This window comes from Rhinolophus sinicus, linkage group LG17 (genome assembly GCF_036562045.2).
Source record: "Rhinolophus sinicus isolate RSC01 linkage group LG17, ASM3656204v1, whole genome shotgun sequence".
Taxonomy (NCBI): domain Eukaryota; kingdom Metazoa; phylum Chordata; class Mammalia; order Chiroptera; family Rhinolophidae; genus Rhinolophus; species Rhinolophus sinicus.
The window spans coordinates 11570594-11590563 of NC_133766.1; the positions used below are offsets into that span (position 1 = coordinate 11570594).

Genomic DNA, 19970 nt, shown 5'->3' on the forward strand with positions numbered 1-19970 from the left:
CTCAGATGTGCACTGTGAGTCCCCAAAAATGGGCTATGGCTTTCAGGATCCTCTCATTTCATTTGACTATGGAACTCGTGTCATGGCATGATTTTACAGAACTAACCATGTTCTTCAAAATACACTTTGGGAAAAACTGTCTTTGAATGAAGACAAGAATTTCTCTTTTTCCTACTTTTTAACCTCTGGTTGAGATCTTTTGGGATTGTTGAAGCCAGAATTGGTGAACGCAGGTCACCATTGCCAACTGCTGAACACGATCGATACTCATTTTGGTGGCCTATGAACCACTATTTAGCTCTGCTTATTCTGGCGGCCACAGAAGGAAAGATGTGTTTATCACCAGGGCGTCCTCATTGGAAAAGCAGCCTTTTATCTCAGAAGCCCAGGTTCTCTGAGTAGAAAGAGACCTGGCCATTGTCCTGGAGCCCTTACCTTTCCCATAGTACCTTTGAGATCAGTTGTCTTGACTTCTTTTTCTCGCACTTGATCCCTCCTCCCAAGCTCCTCCCTGTGACTCGCCAACAGATGTGCTTTATGGGGTACAGATGGGGTTTGGTCTTGTGCAGTGTCCCGCAAACTATGGTCCCTGGACCAGCAGCATTAGCCGCACTTGGGCACTTGTGTCTAACGTCCCTGCCCACACATTCAGAACCAGGAATTCTGGGAGTGAAGATAGAGCAACGTTAAGTGAAAAGGCTTCCAACTGATTCCCTTACATGCTGAAATTTGAGAACCCCCACCTTGAGAAATCCTATTTTACACTTTTCATTAATTCTACAAATATTTACTGAAAGCTGAGGCGAAAGCAGTGTGCTCCACCTTACCCAGGAGGAACTTACCAGAAGTAACTTACACATTAATGGGGGAGCCAGCAATACAAAAGTAAGTAAACAAGACAATTAAAGATTGTTCTAAGTACAATGAAAGAAAGAAATAGGGGAGTAATGGAAGACATAAATGTGGGGGGATGCGTTAAAGAGGTCAGTAAGAGCTTCTCTGAGTGGGTGACAACTAAGCTGAGAACTGAAGAAGGAGAATGAGACATCCTTTTCAGGAGCCAGAAGAAAACTATTCAGACAGTAGGGACAGCAGTGGCAAAGCCTTCAGGAGAGAAAGAGCCTGGGTATCAGGGGACAAGAAAGCAGGCTGGGAGGTAGAAATCTATTAGGGGGTTGGCTCGGTTGGCAGAAGTCAGCTTGCAGTGAGATTTTGCTTTGACAGCAGTGGGAGCTCAGGAAGAAGCAGCACTTGTTGGCTGGTTTCTGTTTGGGGTGCTTTGCAAGAACCAAGGATGCATTGAACTATCAGTTTTGTTCCTGATTCTGACTCTTAAAACAGACAAAATGCCCAAAACATAGCATTTAATTTCAGAATGGTTTCTTCTAGGAACAAACTATCTCCCTGAGTTCTTGCTATGGTGTACCGATGGTAAACACACCTGTTCTAATACTCACTTGAGTCAAACTGAAATTTGATCATGAGGAAAGTAAGTCTGTAGGGGGAACGCCTCGTATGATGTGTTGCAAAGCCACATGAGGGAATTCAAATGACTGTCCTCCCATAACCCTTGATCTCCACCACACACACACCTTTCAGCACATGGCACCCAGGCTGCCTTTGAACTTATGTCTTATAAACTTTCCTTTCAGGTAAAGAATCCTGGGCTCTTCCTCCTCTCCTCTGGTTGTCAGTGACAAACCCTTCTCCGGGCCATGTAAGTCAGGTGTACACCTGTACTGTTCTCTGGGTGTGAGCATATGAGATTAGTTCCTAGGCCTTGGAGAGACCCTCACCCTAAAGGAGACCCAGAAGTCCTAGATGCTGTGTGATCAGAACCAGCCCACTTACACCCCCAGCACGTTTGCAAAATGCCTGTAACATATGATTCATTCATTCACTTGACCAACCTTTATCAAGGTACCTCTCATGTTCCATGGACTAGGATAGTTGCTGGGAGACCACACTAATAAGGCATGGCCCTATCACAGAAGAGTTACGTTTCAGTTAGGAGACCTGCAGTGATGTGTGCGGGAGCTGACTTGGACAGACAAAAGCTGTACAAATGCTGGTCACTGCATTTTCAGGAATTTTAAGAGGCAATTGTTAAATACAGCCATTAATTTTAAAATTACATAAACTTACAATTAAGTAAATTATATTACAAACTAAAGTGATACTCATTGCTTCCTAATTACTTATCACTTCATTTTACTATTTACTACATTTTATTAATATTATCTATGCTCTTGTGATTACTTATGTGTATTGCATCTATACGGTAAAAAAGAAAACAAAAAACTATAATACTATGCTATGTACATCTCTTTCCAACTCCTCATTGAGTGATATCACATCAAAACCTGGAATTTTCCATGGTAGAAGAATTTACACCATGGAAATTGGCAAACACTATGAATTAGTGCTTGGTTTATTGTTTTGTTGACTGTCAGACTCAAGCAATGGGAAAAATGTTCATAATGCAAATAAAAACTCAAAGTGTGTCATGTCTATAGCTACTACATTGTAAACAGCACAGAAAATTGAGGAAGTATTCTTTCAGTACTCAAAAGCTGTTACCCATTTCAGCAAAGTCATGGCCAACAAATGAAGTTCCAATAGGTCTTTATCGTTTTACTTGTTCTTATTTATTAATGTAAGACTGGCTATGAATTCAAGGTTTTGCAGAAAATCAATGAAAACATTTCATGGGAATCAATCTGGCTATGTAGAGTGCACATAAGGAGATTGTAGATTATATTATTTATAAATTTTGTACTATCATCCTTTATATCAGTAAAATTTATAGATAGAGCTCTAGCTTTTTCTTTCCCAGGGAGAGCCAGTTAGTAACCCTTTACCAGCACGCACTGGCTTGGACACATTGCCAAAATCTGCAATATGGCATGACAAGTGCTGTGATAGTTATGTGGGTGAAGGAAAGATATGTCAGTAATTGGAGCAGTAACTTTACCTGGAGCCATTGGGCAAGACACTGAAGAGGAAGTGACTTAAGTTTTATCTTGAGGAAAGAATGAGAAGCTCTTAAATTAGGGGAAGGGAATTCCTAGGAAAGAATCCATGAAGATTATAAAACAAAGTTTTACCTAAATTTTATACCCTGCTCTGATTGTACTGTTATTGCTCTTTAAATAAATAAGGGAAATCATAATGTATATATTCTTCTATAATTTGTTTTTTTCTTCAATCAATATATTCTTGAATTTCATCTGTGTTGATGTACAATTATAGTTCATTGAATTCCACTGCTGTATAGCTTGCCATTGTATCTGCTTAGTGGTTTCTTTATTCTTCTACCATTGGTGTACGTTTGGGTTGTTTGTTTCATCTTTTCGCCACATAAAACAATGCTGCCATGAGCATTCGTACATAGGTCTTTTGTTGTATATGTGCAAGAATTGATTAGCTCTAGTGCTTGAGGATGTCCCCTCTTTTTCCAAAGTGGTTGAACAAGCACTTGACTAGAGTTTATATTGTATCACATCTTTCTCAACACTTACTATTGTCAGACTTTTTAATTTTTGCCCATCTGGTGGGTGTAAAATGGTTTTCCACTATCGACTTCATTTGCTATTTCTTTGTTTTTAGTGAAGGTGGTTATTTAGTAAATTTTCCTAACGGCCTAGCTGTTCTGGCCCTGGTGTCTAAGGGTAAGAAAGGAAATAAATGACTACATCCTTTCTCACTACAATAGAAATTGTGTGACTCACTTTATTGTGCCCAGTTGATGTATTTGCCACGTCACTGGGTATCAAAACTATCTTGATGTCCTAACCTGACTTCGGTTTTCATACAGTACTGATTCTATGGCAGGCAGTTTGAATCAGATATTTGGTAAAACAGGGAATTCCTTCAGACAGGGTCAGTCTACCTCAATGGGCTTTCAGATTTTCTCTCACCCAGGGGAGACAGAGAAGTAGGTGGTGTCATTACTTCATTCAGCATTTTCAGGGTGTATCAGACCCTGGGAATAATTAAGAATACAGCCCCTACTTTTCTAGAATTTGCATGCTAGTGGCACAAACTCGTAATGAACAGTTTACCCAATTGCCCTCCCCATATTTCCAAGTCACTTGGCCCTTCAGTCATCCAACCAGCATCACTGAGCACGCGCTCTGGACCCCGGCACCACGTGAAGGGTTGGGACTACCTCTGAGGAGTGCCACCTCCAGAAGCCTGTCTGGCAGCCTGGATACAGGCTCACTAAGGAATCCATCGTCCTTTAAGGGAGAAATTAACTGGATCACCCTTTGCTGGTAACCACCTTAAATAGCCATGTTTCCCTAACTGTAGTTGGCATGCAGTCAGAACCACTTTTCAATGCCTGTTAAAAACTCAGATTCCTGCCCCTCTCCTGAGTGAGCTAGCTACGGATTCAGCAGGTCCAAGAATCTACTCTGTCGCAAGCTCTTAGAGAATTCTGATGCCCGTGGAAGTTTGCCCTGCTCCCCTAAAGTCACACAGCTAGAGAATGTTAGAGGGCAAAGGGCATAAGTAACAATCACAAAACTGCAGATCAGTCCCCCGGCTTAGCAGGTGAAAACCCTGATGCTGCATTCCTCCCTCTAAGGAAACATGCCCAGAGGGAATCTGAAGCAGTGAGCCCCACTGTGCCCACAGATCTGAGGTTTGCTCCATTGGTCAGTCATGAACTTTGCTAATAGGACGCCCTGAGGGAGATGGGCTGCCTGACCCCTCCACATGCCTCTGGATATTTGTCCAGAGAGGACATGCCTACTGAAACATTCCAGCCCCTAGATGGCCCATAGGGGTGGTGAATGACATCAGTTTACAAACACAGCATACTTAGAGTCCCACTGACTGCCCAATGGGATTTAGCTGCACAGCAAAATAACAAACAAAATGGATTGTAGCCACCATGCACCCAAACATGGGCAGGCTGGGAAAAGTGGCCTCCCAGAGGCCTGGGGCAAGGAGGAGCGGCTGTTACTTCCTGAGTTCCTGAGGGAGGATCCCCATCTCTTAACAGGTGCTCCAGAAATGCAAGGTGAATGTTGAAAGGAGGATGACAAAAACTGGAAGCATTTGGGGACACAAGGCGGGGAAGAGAGGGTCGCTCAGTATAGATTGGGTTGTCGTGTCCTCAAGAAGATCAGAACTCTTAGCCCATGCATCTTTCCACCACACCCTCCCACCCGAAGCCCCAGTTTGGCCTCCTGTGTCACAAATTGTCCCACCCCTAGACAGTGGTGCCAGCTCTAGGTTCTGATCAAGGAACATGGGGCAAAGTCACAGAGAATGAAGGTGCGTTAACTCACATTGAACTTGATATCTGTGTTGCACTATATACTTTCAAAACATTTTTACTTTTGTTAGCGCATAACTCTGCCAGGAAAGCTCTTCCCTGGTTGACAGGACTGGCTCCTTCTCAGCTTATCAGTGGAGGCTTTTAAATAAATATCATGTCCTCCAAGTTAGTCTCTATTTCATCATTTCGTTTATCTCCCTCAGAGCGCTTGTCACCATCAATAGTTATCTTATTTACCTGTTTCTGTGTTAATTGTCTCATTCTAGAATGCAGTCTCCATTAGGGCAAGGATCAGAGTTGTCTTATTTACCACCATCTCCCACCACTGGAAAGAGCCACATAAGTTTTACTCATGAATAAGAATTCTAAGGCAGGTGTCACTTAGATGAGTCTCTGGGACACAAAGGGAAAAAGTGGCCTGCCTAACCCTTGACGCGTGGTTAGTGGCAAAACCTGTACTAGAATCTGAGGTCTCTGGGTCTTAGTCCATTAGTTAGCAGGATGCCAACACCTGTCCTTGTCCTGAAAAGGAAAAAACAAAAAAACAACTCAATGATATGCCCTCATGGGAGGGCAATGAGGGAGAGCCAGACACAGGACGAAGATCAGCCAAAGTGGGTTCTCTCCATAACCAGTGTTCCCAAGCGATGTCCTACTCCATGCTTGGGACTTGGCACAGAGGAGAGACGGAGTTTGGGTCCAGGTTGAGTTGACCCAGGGCACATCCTCCTGCACCATCATCACTTCCTGCCTGAGCCTTTCTAGAACCCAGAGGTGAAGACTCTCAGGTCAGTGGAACTGACTTAGTCGGTTTGGGCTGCTTTGACAAAATATCAGATTTTGTGGTTTAAACAACAGAAGTTTATTTTCTCACAGTTCTGGAGGCTAGAATTCTGAGATCAGGGTGCCAGGATGGTGAGATCCTGGTGAGGGCCCTTTTCGTGGCATGCAGATGGCTGCCTTCTTGCTGCCTCCTCACATGGCAGAGAAGAGGAGACTTTGGTCTCTTCCTTTTCTTATAAGGGCACTAGTCCCGTCATAGACTCTCTACCTTCATGAATGACCTCATCTAAACCTTCCAAGGGCCCCACCGCCTAACACCATCACTTGTGGGATTAGGGCTTCACCATATTAATTTCAGAGTGGGGGGCAAACATAAACATTCAGTTCATTACAGGGAGCCAGAAAGTAGCAGCCCCAGGGCAAAGGAGAACCAAATGTGAACTTTCTGAGATCCTCAGCCAAAAGTGAGAAGAGGTAACAGGAAGTGAGCAGGGCGCCGAAGAATCCCACCCATGGGTTAGTTCACAACAGCCCTTGGATGGTTCCCATGGACTTCCCGGCCTTACGGGACACCATGGGGAACGAAGGCTGATCAGCTGGACCCCATTAGCAGGCCTTGTTTTCCATCTCAGTTTGCCGCTGACCTGGTGCTGGCTAGCACGCTGCCCCAGGCTGGGAAAGAGCAGGGCACCACCTCATGCTGAGTCACCCAGCTCAGGCACCAGGGAACTTATATAACAAGACAGATTCCGCATGTTTGTACAGCGGTCTCCAAGTCCAGGGACAGGAACGAAGGAGGCAAGGCTGGGGTGTCTGGCTCGCCCTCATTTCCCTCCCATGTAGTCCTAGGGACCCTGGGTCTACCTGTGCCTAGAAGTTGCTGTGGCCCCAGGGGACTATGAGCGGGCACACGATGTGGCAGGATTCCTAGGGGTTAGAGATCCAGATGAAAGAGAACAACAATATGGAACACTAAGCTTGAAATCGGTATGGCACCATTCCCTGTTCTCCATTGCAGCCTGATCTCCACAGCCAGGAAATGTTGAGCCAGTCCAAAAAGGACACAGGTGGCAAATGGGGAACTTAATAAAAATGTGAACTCCTGAACTGTGGAAGATATGTGTTCAGGGTATTGTTACAGGCACACAAGAGAGCAAAGCGGTGACATTGGACAATGTTTATCGAGTAGAGAAATAGCCTGTGGGCTAGAAAAATGTGAGTGGGCAGCTGTCTGAACTCCACTGCAAACCTCCTTTCAGTCAGGAGCCTTCAGAGATGAAAAGTAGGAGACTGGCTGTGGTAGGAGACATTCCTGAGAACTGATGGAAAGGGAATATTTTCCTTTGTAAGAACATTTTTCCACCGTAGCCCTTCAATCACTTCTATAAAAGCAGCCTCCTTGTGCCCCACCCCCTCCTCCACACACACACACACACACACACACACACACACACACACACACACCTTAGGAAGATGTACGAAGGCAAGTTGTCTACAAATGAAGTGAATCATTCTTTCTCACCAAAAACTAACTATCAGTTGCTTTAGCGAAACTTTTTCTGTGCACACCCAATTTCTTGGTGTCTGGGTGCAAATGGAGTGGCCTCAAGTTGTACTATTGCAGGTCTGTGTAGAGTTCAGCTCTGTGTGGAGTGAGAGCGGAGTTAGTTACCTTCGGAGTGAGGAAGACCTGAGTTGAAACCTTGAGTCATTTACATGCCTCTCTGAGCCTCAGTTTCCTCCTCTGTAGGATGCAGTGGCCACAGTACTTAACCTCACAGTGTGTCTGTGAAGGCTTTGAAAGGACATCGAGAGTTTTGATACTCTAAATCCCTGGATAAATATTTGTTAGTGTTTTTTATCAGGATTTTTTAATGGTTAGAAAATTATGAGAGAAAGTAGGAGAAAGTGAAAAGAACATGCTTTACCATGTAGGGATAATAAAAGGGACAGCGAAAGGACAGTGTCGTTTTTATGAACAACTTTTTGGTTTGATGCACACACACATACAGAATCTGATTTAAAAACAAAAAACAACAACAAAAGACATTATAGCCAAACTCTCCAGACAAAAAAAAATACATAGTCATCACGTTTTCATACAATTCCAGGTTTAGGGATACTCGGAGGGCCCAAATAAATCTCAAAATAAAAGCCCTATAATGTAAAAGAATTCGTGCTCACAAGTCCCATGCCCGCCTCTTGGGAATCCACAGAATCCACCGAAGGCAAGGACATACCATCCCTGAAAATCTTCACCCACACAAATGTTGTCTCCTTCAGAGGACAAATACTCTAACACCATTTTCTCCTGTGTGGTTTTTTTTTTGTTCCAGAGGCCAAAGATGACTTCTGGGAACTGAATGTTGATTGTTTGCAGAGTGTAAGGCTGGAGCTGGAATGCAAGTGTCCACCTGTCCCCTGGCTGGACACACCTCTTTCCCATTGCCTGGAGGGTGTGTCCAGGACGATGGGCCCTGAGGAGCCCAGCTCCGTGCACTGTGTGACTAAGAGAACCAAGGCTGGGTACTAAAGAGGGGGTGGAGGAGAACACAGGCAATTTTCCCATCACCAAATGCTCCTGCTATCCCTTCCCTGTGGGGTGCTGCAGAGATGACACGAGGCAGTGAATTCTTCTCACTCACCAGTGACTTAGCCCTGGGCCCAAATTGGCCCTGAAAAACAGCGACCACACTCCCCAGACCTCAGAACAAAAGACTGTGAGCCTCCATCCTGAAAAATCCTTCAGAAGTGAGACTCAGGGCCCCTTTCTCCATCAATCCATGCTACTTTTTCATGCTCAGTGACTCCATAAGAAAATAACAGCTCAATGGACTAAGGCTAAGAGAAACAGACAGGGTCTGGCTAAGGGTGGGATGGGAGCAGATACTGCTGCTGCCTGCAGAGCATCCGTCATGCGCTCATTCTTCGGGCAAGGCTGGAGGGTCTTGGTTTGGCAGAGAATTGAGCTTCCTGCACTGGAAAAGTGGTCTCACTGCTTCTGCTGAGTGCCAGGTGTTTCCATGATGATTTACATCTCTAAGTCATGGCTTAAAGAGCATTTGTGAAAATGTTTGTGTTCTTGTGTCTAAACAGCTCCGAAACCATTACCAACATTATTGGTTCCATTTCATCATCCAAACTAGCAGGAAACAGGGGCTTAAGAAAATGGAACACAGGATAGGTAGAAACTGGAAACAAACTGGGCCATGGAATGCCATCCAGAAGGAAGGAGCTGGGCGGGGCTCTCCAGAGAGGCCTGGGGGTTTGAGCTGATGCCATGTAGTTCTTGTGGCTTTTGATGACTTGCTTCTGTCCACTTTCATTCTGGGGTCTGTGAGAATACCTTGTCACCTATTTTAAGATAAATGTCTTCCAAGCATGTCTAGTTTTAATTCTAGTTTCTCTCTTGTTACGTGGAGATTCAGAGATATCCAAACTCTGCGCTGCCACCACTGCTGCTGCCGTTGTTCCAGAGTGATGCTTTTGAACCATGTCAAAAACCCTGAAATGACTTCCCGTTTCAGTCCAGCTCAAGGTTTTCACAATGGCTGACAAGGCCCAGGAGGACCGGTGTCTCCCCCATACCACCACTTCTCTGACCCCCTCTACCAGTCTCCTCTTTGCTCCCTCTGCTCCCGCTACACTGACTCCCTTGCTGCTCCTGGAACATGCAAGACATCTGCCCAGCTCTACGCCTTTGCTCTAGCAGTTTTCTCTACCTTGGTCACTGTTCCCTCAGATACGAGCTAAGTTCACCTCTTCCTACTAGGCTTTGAAATCTCCTTCTCAGTGACATCTAGTCTGACCACCTTGTCTAACACGGCACACTCCCCTCCGACACTCCTGATCTCCTTTTCTCTGCTGTGTTTTTTTCTTTCCGTAGCATTCAACATCTTCTAACACTAAGCATTTTGCTTATTTATTATGCTTAGGTATTGTCTACCTTCCCGTTACTAGGATATAAAATCCATGAAAGCAGGAATGTTAAGTCTGTTTTGTTCTCTTATGTATATCAAGTGCCTGGAACAATGCCTGACAGATGTATCTGCTTAATAAAATGCATGAATGAATAAATAAATGAAACAGCCAAGGGTGTGGTTTGCTCGGAGCCAGCCTCTTGGGAGCTCCTTGGGTGCTGGGTCACCACCTGCATCACACTCCCTCTCTGGCCCCTCTCGATGCCAAGAGCTGCAAGCCTAGTGTGTACATGAGTACCGAGCACAGCCAGGCAGAGTTTGTCCCTAAGCCTCATGGATTTTCGGAAGACAAGCTGTGTCAGAAACATTCTTTCTAGGACTGCTGAGTTCAGCCCCAGCCACAAATAGCCCCCGAGCCGTGCGCCTTCTAGCATTTCAGCACATTGCTCCTCATCCCACCGGAACAGCAGAGGAGCCTAGAGAGACAACGCCAGGCCTTGAGACGGGGCTCAAAGGTAGGGAAGAGAGGAGAGTGCGACACAATCTCCCTGCCCCTGGGCACCAGCCCAGGCCCAGCTGTGTGCTAGGCTGTTCCTAAAGCCTGGAATCTGAGTCAGTAGTGTCCTGGTCCCTTTAGATGGAATTCGTGACTATTGTTTACTTGGTGTTCTCAGCTTAGTCTCCGGGTACAGACGTCACATTGCCCATCTTCTAGCTGTTCCAGCATAACTAATGAAGTCAGGACTGACCGAACAAGCAAAGGCTCAACAGTCTTATCTTCTAAGCAAACTGGCACATCTCAGGGAAGTTGGCCTTCCCTCAAAACGAGAAAGCCTAAGGTGGAGGTCATCTTAACAGGGAACCCTGAACCAAACAGCTTCTCCTAAATTCAGACTAGTCTTGAAAATGCTCCCTGAGCTTGGATGCCTGAAGTATCAGTGTCTAATCAGGAGATTGTAGCCTATTGCCAGGGCTAAGAAAATAGGTAAAAGGTCAAAATTGAGGCCTTTTCCAGCCCTCAGCTTAGGATCTCAGCTCTTTCCTTCAGATTTTATTATTCTGGTGGAATGTGCAAACACAGCAACCAAGATTACCTCCCAGACTATCTACACACTGTCACTGGGTACAATGGTGTCACTGCCCCCACCCCCGGCCTTCACTGTCCTATCTCCAGGGCAGTATAAGAAGCACGTTTTGCAGCCCTTTCTTTCTTTGTTTCCCCCTCCTCATTCTCAGCTGGTGGGTGGATATTCCTTAACCACTAAAAGTGAATGGCCTTCACATCCATCAGCTTAGAGTGCGCCAAGAATCCTCAAAACACAAGAACCTGGAACTCAGATCCTCTCTCAAGGCTTCCAGCATTCCCTTGAACTTGGTACCAAATATCCAGTGGTCCCCTCACCACGCCAACCAGCCACCAGGGCTCCCAACCCAGATGACAAAGGGACTACTATGTACCAGGCATGGTACATAGTATGTCTTATTTGTTCCATGTAAGCCCCTTGAGATAAGCACCATTGTTTCTCACATGAGAAAACCGAGTTTGGTGGTTTGAGTGGCTTCATCAAGGTCACGCAGCTCAGAAAAGGCCCCCTCCATGGTTGCTGCCTTTTGAGGTTTTCCAGCAGATGTGTTCACTGTGTTTATGGGTATCAGGGTTGTTTCCCTTTGGGTTTCTGAAATGTTATAGAAATAGGCCTTCCAAAACAGGGAGACCATGCATGTGGCTTTCCCAGAAGAGCTCTGATATCCCATTGTCATTATTAACAGCACCCTCTTCTCACAATTGTCTTCGTTTGAACAATTCACACAGTCACCTTATTGAAAATAGACCAGGAGCAAAGGAGTGAAAATAACTATAAAAATAATTGCTCAAGGCCTCATGAAGGCTTTGATGTTCTCGGGTCTGCCCCACCCTAACTTCTCTCGCCAGCTTTGCCTCAGATGCTCCCTTCCAAACCGCTTTTTGAACAATGCCAGAGCTCTGACCCACAGGACAGGAGGAAATGAGTTTGGAAGATGCCAGAGGGTACGTACTACACCACATGACCTTTCAGTGGATCCCTGCATGCCTGTGAACAAACTAATTCTGCAGGCAGGAGACCCATGTCCTTCCAACCCTAACACATAATGGGCTGTCTCCTGTGGAGGAGAAATCTAAGAGACCACCAAGGTTTTGAATGTCCTGCTAGGGAAGAAAACAAGAATGTCTTTGACCAAAGCTTTTACTCCACATTGGAGCTTCCTCAGAAACTCTCCTCTATCACACGGTGGAATGACACTGTGGAAAGAGCAGATATTTAGAAACCAAAGATCTGAGTTTGTATCTTAGCTTGCCCACTTATTAGCTGGGTGACTTTGGGTAAGTTTCTCAACCTTTCTGAGCTTCAGCTCTCTAACTCATCTGAAAAAGTGGGTATAAGAATGTAATTTGCAATGTAGTTGCCATGTAACTGCAAAATATCAGGTGAGATTATGGGTAAAACGTCTGGCACATGAGAGATGATGATGATGATGGAGGTGAAAGTCGTCTTTCACTGAATGTAACACAGCAGTATTGATCTCTGGGCACACAAGGAACATTCCAGAGGCATAAACTGTAAATGAAATAAGCAATAAGTGCTTCTCAGACGAGAGGAAAGAGTTCAATTATTTAACCAATTCAAACTAAACTGCGATTTTATTTGGCAACCAGTATGAGCTAAGTAAGATAATGAATACTAGGGATTGTAGGGATACATGCGAATGAGTCCATGTCCTTAAGGGTCTCACAGCCAAATGGGGGGGCAGGTTAAAGGGGGACATGTGACACTACTTCACCATGATGTCAGGAAGAGTTTTAAAACACTGTTGGAGCAGAGGATGAGACAGATCAGTTTTGCTTAGGAAGTGAAGGAACCTCTTAGAAGAGTAAGCAAGTAAACTGATTGATCTTTGATGGTAAGGAAGGATTTCTGGGCATCTGACAGCATATTTAGTTTATATTGTAGGCTGGGAAAACTCAGTTCCATTCTCCCTTCTCCAGAGAAGACAAATTGTTTCTCAAAATGGAGGATAAAGGAGACTCCTTCAGACTCCTCTTCCACTTTCTCATCTGAAGTCAGTGGCCAATTCTAAAATCAACATACATTCTAAGAGGAATAGAGACTGAAACACAGAACTTTGACACAGAAATTAATCAAGTCTTGGATAAAAATTCAATTTACATAAAAATTGTTTTAATTTCAGAGTTCACTTTGAGACATTTAAGGGAAAACAAGGCCTTGCGTCACAAAATAAATACACAAAATATGACTTATCGGAGGTAAAAAGACAAATAGTACTTGAGATCTGTCACTGCTAAGAAATATCAGCCAAGTTCACTGGCTGGAAAGAAGAATTAGTAAATTCGTTCATTAGCCTTCTGCTTCTACTTCTATCCTCAAATCTTATTTAAACTAGTAAATTGGAACTTGTTGGTTAAATAAACAATTGGCTCTGGAAAAGGACAACGAAACAGAAGCATAATTCAGTCTAATCATTCTTCTTGTTTGGATATTAGTTAGTAGGCTATGAGGTGTTTCTATGTCTGTCGATTGATATCTTGTCCATTTTTCCTCCTTTTGCTGTAAGTCAGAAGCAATAGTTCTCAAGCTGGGGAGACATTTGGCAATGGCTGGAGACAGTTTTGATTATCAAAAGGGACGTGGGGGTGGGGTGGGCTACTGGCTGGCATTTAGTGGGTAGAGACCAGGGCTGATGGTAAACATCCTACAATGCACAGGACAATGCCCCAAAGCAAAAATAGTATCCAGTCCAATATCTCAATAAGGCTGAGACTGAGAAACTCTGGAAGAAGTCTGGGTAAGTTGAGAAAGGCCTCGCAAAGAAAAATGAAAGAAACAGGATTCACCAAAATGTGAAAGGGTATTAGTATAGGCAGGTACTTAAAATCAAAGGTACGACAGCCACTTGAGAAAAGCAGAAGAAAAGGACTGCCCCTGGCTTCCCAGAGTGTAGCCTCCATGGTTACCACTCAGGTCCTGCAGTGATTTTTAATTAGTGAAATTAACTTTTATGAAGTTTTTTAATAGTTAAAAAATAATTATACCACTTATATGTATATATGTGTGTATATATGTATATTTGTGTGTATCTATATATCTATACATACACATATATAGCAATTCTCTTTTTATTAAAAATTATGCTGTGAAAACAACTTAAATATCCATCCACGGAGGACTGTTACAATAAATTATGGTATATATCTTTATATCAGAGTACCTGTATATCCATTAAAAATAATAAAGAAAAATGTATATGGAAACTTGTATAAAGAAATTTTTTGTGGAAGCTGGCAGAGATTTGCTTGCAAATACTACAACAAAAATTTAAAAGTGGAAGAATAGATTAAAAATTGGCAAATTCATAATAATTGTTGAAACTGGGTGGAGGTAAGAAAGGTTAAATTTTCTATATGCTAAGTTTAAAGTCTTTTATAATAGAAAGTCAAAAGTAATCATTGGGAAGCCCTCTATGTTCTCATATGGAAATATCTTCAAGATATAATGTAAATTAAATGAAGTGAAGAACAGTGGGGGTGGGGGAGCCACATAGTAGAAAAACAGAATTTTTACATATGCGAGTATTTGAGTAAAGAATCATTCAGTGATACCCAAGAAATGAATTAAAGTGGATCCCTGGGGGCCTGGATAGAGGAGTCAGGGACTGAAAGGGTGTGTTCCTTTTTGTACTTTTGAAGTTTTAAGCCATGTGAATGTATTATATATTTAAAAACTTGAATAATAAGAAATAAGAGTTTATCAGACAGAAACCAATCTGCCCTAAAAATTGGGACATGTTGTTCATACATACATTCTAGCCTTGAAAAGAACTCATACTGCTTTCACAAAGCTTATCCCATTTATCTTCACAAAAACCCTGAAAACTTAAAAACGGGCACGGTGTGGGAGGAAGCAGGAATTTCAGCCTGATACAGGCTGGGCACCTTGCGAGAAGCAGGAGTTGGGTTTGTTCTCCCTGGTTTGTAGGGGTAGAAAAGGACCAAAGTGTAACAATAGAGAGAGATAGGAAATGCTGTCCGTTAAGTGCATCGGCTAACACAGAAAATTGTCTAAGGAGTCCTCAGACTGTAGCAAATTCCCTATGTCATCTTCACACAAAATATTGGTGGGGCATGCAATTTAACATTTATCTAGCTTAGGCTGTGCTAGGCCCAAAAGTAGACCTGAGTTAAAAAAATAAATAAAATAAAATATAAAATAAAATAAAATACATTCTTAGATACAGCTATCTCTGTGGGGGAGGAAAGGGTTACTTGGCAATATTTTTGAAGACTTAAAATGCTTACATGCTAAAACCCAGAAATTGCACTTGATGGTAACTACATGTGCAAAAGAGGCATCTGTATAAGGGTAATCTTTGCATTCTTGTCTTGCAGTGGCCTAAGTTGGAAATGATCTATGCGTCAATGAATAGGGAGTTAGCTAAGTAAATATATTTCCATATTAGGAAATACCAGGAAGCAATTTGGGAAAAGAAGATAAAAGACAACTTGGGAAAACTCCGTCTAATAAAAAAATAGATTGCTAAAATATATTGGAAAAAATTACATAAAGTTGAAGGATAATCCATACAATATGGTACAGGTGAAGTTTTTTTAAATACTTCATATTTTCCCTGAGTCCATATACATATATGAAACGTATAGGAAAAGATCTAAAGGAAAAATAGAAAGTGATAATAATGCTCAATTCCAAGGGATTGGGAAAAGGGATGGTGAAGGGAATGGGGTTGCCAAAGGGGCCGTTAGCCTTCTCTGTAACGTTTTAAATGTTTACAAGGCAAGTGAATGTATGGATGACTTGTCTAGTTAAAATAGTGCTTTTATACTTAAAAGTGGTGGAAAAGAGAAGGCAGCATCTTTGCTCAGAGGGCTCACAATCGTTTAAATGATGTGTTAGAATATAACCCAGTATGATCTGTACAGCAATTGACTAACGATAGCTAATATTTGTTGAGTTCTTATTATGTACCATGGGCTACATATTTATTAAATCCTGACCACAACCCTAAAAGTGGGAATGATTATTATCCCTACTTTATAGGTGGGAAAACTGAAGCCCTGGGTGACTTGACCACAAAGCCAGTGAGTATAGAACAGGGATTTGAACACATATGTTTCTGACTCTAGAGTCTTGACTCTTAACCACTTTGCTCCATTTTCCAAGTTTAGAGAGAGCGTAGGTGGTCTATAGAGGTAGAGTTAGGACTTGGAAATATTTGTGAACTTGGTTGGGGTACTGTGGCAGGAGTCCCAGTTATGGCAAACAGGGATACCTACCTACAAAATTACATGTCCCCTAAGAGACCCCTGACTTGGTGTTAGGTGTCAAAGTCCCTCAGTTAAAACCCTCACAGCCTCCTTTGCACATGGGGGTACAGATGACATGGTGCTGACCAATGAGATGCAAGCAGAGGTTTGCAGGAGAGCTTGTAAAGGGACAAACAGAGCTGGTAAGTGACACTTTGGTCCTTTGCCCTTCACCATTCATTCCTTTCTCTTTTCTAGAATACAGAAATAATGCTGGGAGGTGCAAAAGCCATCTTTAGACCACCAGAAGAGCCGCTTATGAAGGATGGTGGAGCAAAAACATTTAAGGAGTTTGGTACATTGATTACACGCTGGCAGCTACCTCTGATTGCTTATTGTGTGAGAAAAATGAACCTCTTTTGGGTTAAGCCCCCAGTTAGGTTCCATGCTGACAAATGCAGTCTAAGGAACACAGGGGGCTCATCCTTGGAAGAACACGGATGCCTGAAAGGCCTTGGCCTAGCCTGGCTTTGAAAATGTAGACGAATTGTTGCTCTACTTCAAGTTCCCCTGCGACTACCAGGCCCAGAGCATGTGCCAGCCACAGCTGGCTGTCAGAGCCCTTAAAGACACAGAAAACAGGGGATGGAGCGAGGGGATCCACGGGGCTTCAGATTCCCTTTAAGCAAAAACACAGGCCAGAAAGAACCAGGCAGAACAGTCAGCTCAAGTTGAATATCTGCAACTTGACTCCAGTGCTTGGGGCTATAGATCCCGTTCTACTAATAGCAGCAGCAAGTGTGACGGGGGAGGGGTGGAGCTCTGGCAGCTGTTTGTTTTGAGCCTGCCAGGGGCAGCTCCTTGAACATTTGTTTCAAACGCAGGCTAGGGAAGGAGACACTTTGGGGGTGGAAAACAGAGTTTAGGAGAAAGTAAAAGAATGGCACACACCCTTGAAATGGAGTATTGATGTCTAAACTATGAGGGTTAGACTCCCCAAGGCATCTTGGTTTTTCCCAGATAGACCAAAACGTCCCCTGATGAGGTTCCCTGAGCTTGACACCCACTAGGCCTGAGCTCGGCCAAGGGTCAGCAAGACTAGTTAGAGTGTTTGGAAGTCAAAAGGAGGCCGAAGAAGAGACAAGAGTGGCAGCCAGGCACTGACCCTCACCGGAGAGAGCATTCTGAAAAGGAGTCAATTCGTCAGCTCCTCAGAGAGGCCAGGGAGGATGGGGATACGGCCTGGTGGCCAGGTAGTGTAGGGAGCTGGGGTGGACCATCCTTTCCTAAACTCTGCAAGTGAGAGGAACAAATAAGGTAGTAACTTAACAATATCGTGGAGTTGAGCACAGGAGGAAGGTAGTTCTGTCTTTGCAAAAGAAGTCGCTGGTAGGACTGCAGAGGAACTGAGTGGGAATTGTAGATGGTAGGGGGTGGGGCAGCCATCCTCCTCTGCCACCCCACCTCCAGGGGGCCTACGGTCCTTTGTGCGGTTAGGGTCCTTCATTCTTTTTGGCTTTTAGGATTTCCCAGAGAATATGAACGTCAACGGGACAGTCTTCAAAATCAAAACATTTATAATGTGCAAAGACAGTTATAATGGTAGATGCCAAGTAATCCTTTAAATGGTAGAACTGGAGAGTATGTTCCAGTGATTAAAAAGAGGTCGGAAGCCTAGAAATTGGAAGTGAGAAAGGAATTTGCCTCACCTAATCCCACCCCCTTACTTTATAAAAGAGAAAGTGAAAGCGGAAGGTCAGAGAGAGAGGAAGTGAATCACCCAAGTCACACAGCTAGTTTGGGGATAATAAAAGCAAACACAGTATGTACACCCACTTTACACTCCACATGCATTAATTCATTTAATTTTCACATCAACCCTATGAGACAGATATTCTGACAGGCAAAGCAATTCACCTAAATTTACACAGAAACAGTAAGAGGCTGAGCTTGGGTATGAACCCACATAATCTGGCTCCAGAGAGTCTGTGCTCCTAACCGCTACTTTTTATTCCTTTAATCCCCTCAGCAGCTTTTCCTCCCCTCCCCCAAGCTACCTCCTCCGTCATCCCCAACCCCCGTGCCTGCCACCTCCTTTCCACGTCAACAGAATGTCCTCACTTCATTCCCCCTCTGATGGCGGGCAGGTGAGAAGTTTGATTTCTTGGTGTGAAAAGAATGGCAGAGGAAGAATAAAGGAGAGAGGCCCACCCTGGAGTCCAGGAAGGGGCTGAGGCCTGAGCCTGCTGCCTGTGTTAAGTTCAAGGGGAGAAATGGCCTTGTCTTCCTGTCTCTTGGTTTGGAGTAGGAAACTGTAATGTGGAGTCCGTGGAGACTTGCTAAGGTGGGGGTGATAAGCCCCAGAAAACGGTATGAAAAATTTTGATCGTAGGCATTTTTCTACATCCCACCACGCTGATGTAAAAGCTGATCTAGAATGAACTAGACTTTTGGCGTTGCCCATTTCAATATCTCCTGGGATCCTGGGAAAGACAGCTACGATGTAGAGGCAAAAGCACTGGGGCTGCAGTTAAGAGACTAGGGCTCTGCCTCTTTAACTAGCTGTGTGTCCTTAAGCAAAATACTAATTTCCTTTCTTTTCTTCTCACCAGAAGCGGGAGCCACAGATGGGCATATTGTAAACATGACGGAATGAAGAAACACAATATCCAAACAACACTGGTAACAGCACACTGGAGAATATGGGTTATTTACCATCGTGAAAGCATGGCTGAGAGCTGCAGCTCACGGCTGCTGTCCAACATCACAAGAGAATATCTTACTGCCTATTGCTAGCCCCCCAAAAGATCAAACTTCAAAACTCAAAGTACAGGCTCTAGTGAACGCGCATCGCTTTGCACCATCGTAAAGTCAAACAATGATGTCAGTGACCATCTGTACATCACTTCTTGAAGCCTCAGTATCTTTATCTGTTAAGTAACCTACCTCTCCATGGAGAAGAATTGCGAGAATCAGATGAAAACTAGCTGCAAACGCACGCACCCAGCTCTAGCTCGGTATGTCGCTGGCCCTCAGACTGTTGGTCACATCTGAATCTGAGGAAAACGCAGCCCTCCTCTCAGGGATACCTGAGCAATGGCGAGACAGAGGGTCTTCATGGCCTCACCTGGTTGAAAGAGAGGCTTGAGTTATCTGAACTGAAGCTCATTTCCATAGCAAGCACACTGCTGCTTTTTGGTTTTTACTTTGAAATTTGTTTTTACTTAAAAATTCTATTTTGTCATAACATAAACCTTGTTAAGAAATTAATCTTAAATGCGTTCATTATAAAATACAGTCTCATTAAACATTTAGAAATGTCAGAAAAAAAATCAACCCTAGGTCTATCATTTAATGTTAACATTTAATATATTTTTTCTTCTTTTTAAGTATTTATTTATTTATTTAAGTGTGTTTTTCCAGGACCCATCAGCTCCAAGTCAAGCAGTTGTTTCAATCTAGTTGTGGAGGGCGCAGCTCACAGTGGCCCATGTGGGGATCGAACCGACAACCTTGTTGTTAAACGCACCGTGCTCTACCCAACTGAGCTAACCAGCCTCCCCCCAGTTTTTTCAATGCCTGCTTTTCTTTGTTTTGACTTTGGTAAGATGTTGATAAAAAAACTTTTTAAATTAGGTTTTGCTTGCTCATAGGACAAAAT

At 43.6% G+C, this 19970-nt stretch overlaps 1 long non-coding RNA gene across 2 annotated transcripts in view; it reads left to right on the plus strand.

Annotated features, from left to right (window-relative positions):
- The window catches only part of LOC141569335 (uncharacterized), a 31979-nt gene extending 12574 nt beyond the window's left edge, over positions 1 to 19405 (plus strand). The window contains exons 3-4 of one of the 2 annotated variants that reach the window (XR_012492862.1): positions 16568 to 16708; positions 18922 to 19405. This is a non-coding gene — a long non-coding RNA (uncharacterized LOC141569335). The remainder of the gene's footprint in view (positions 1 to 16567; positions 16709 to 18921) is intronic. The other variant, XR_012492863.1, reaches the window with a different exon arrangement.
- Positions 19406 to 19970: the final 565 nt, after the last annotated feature.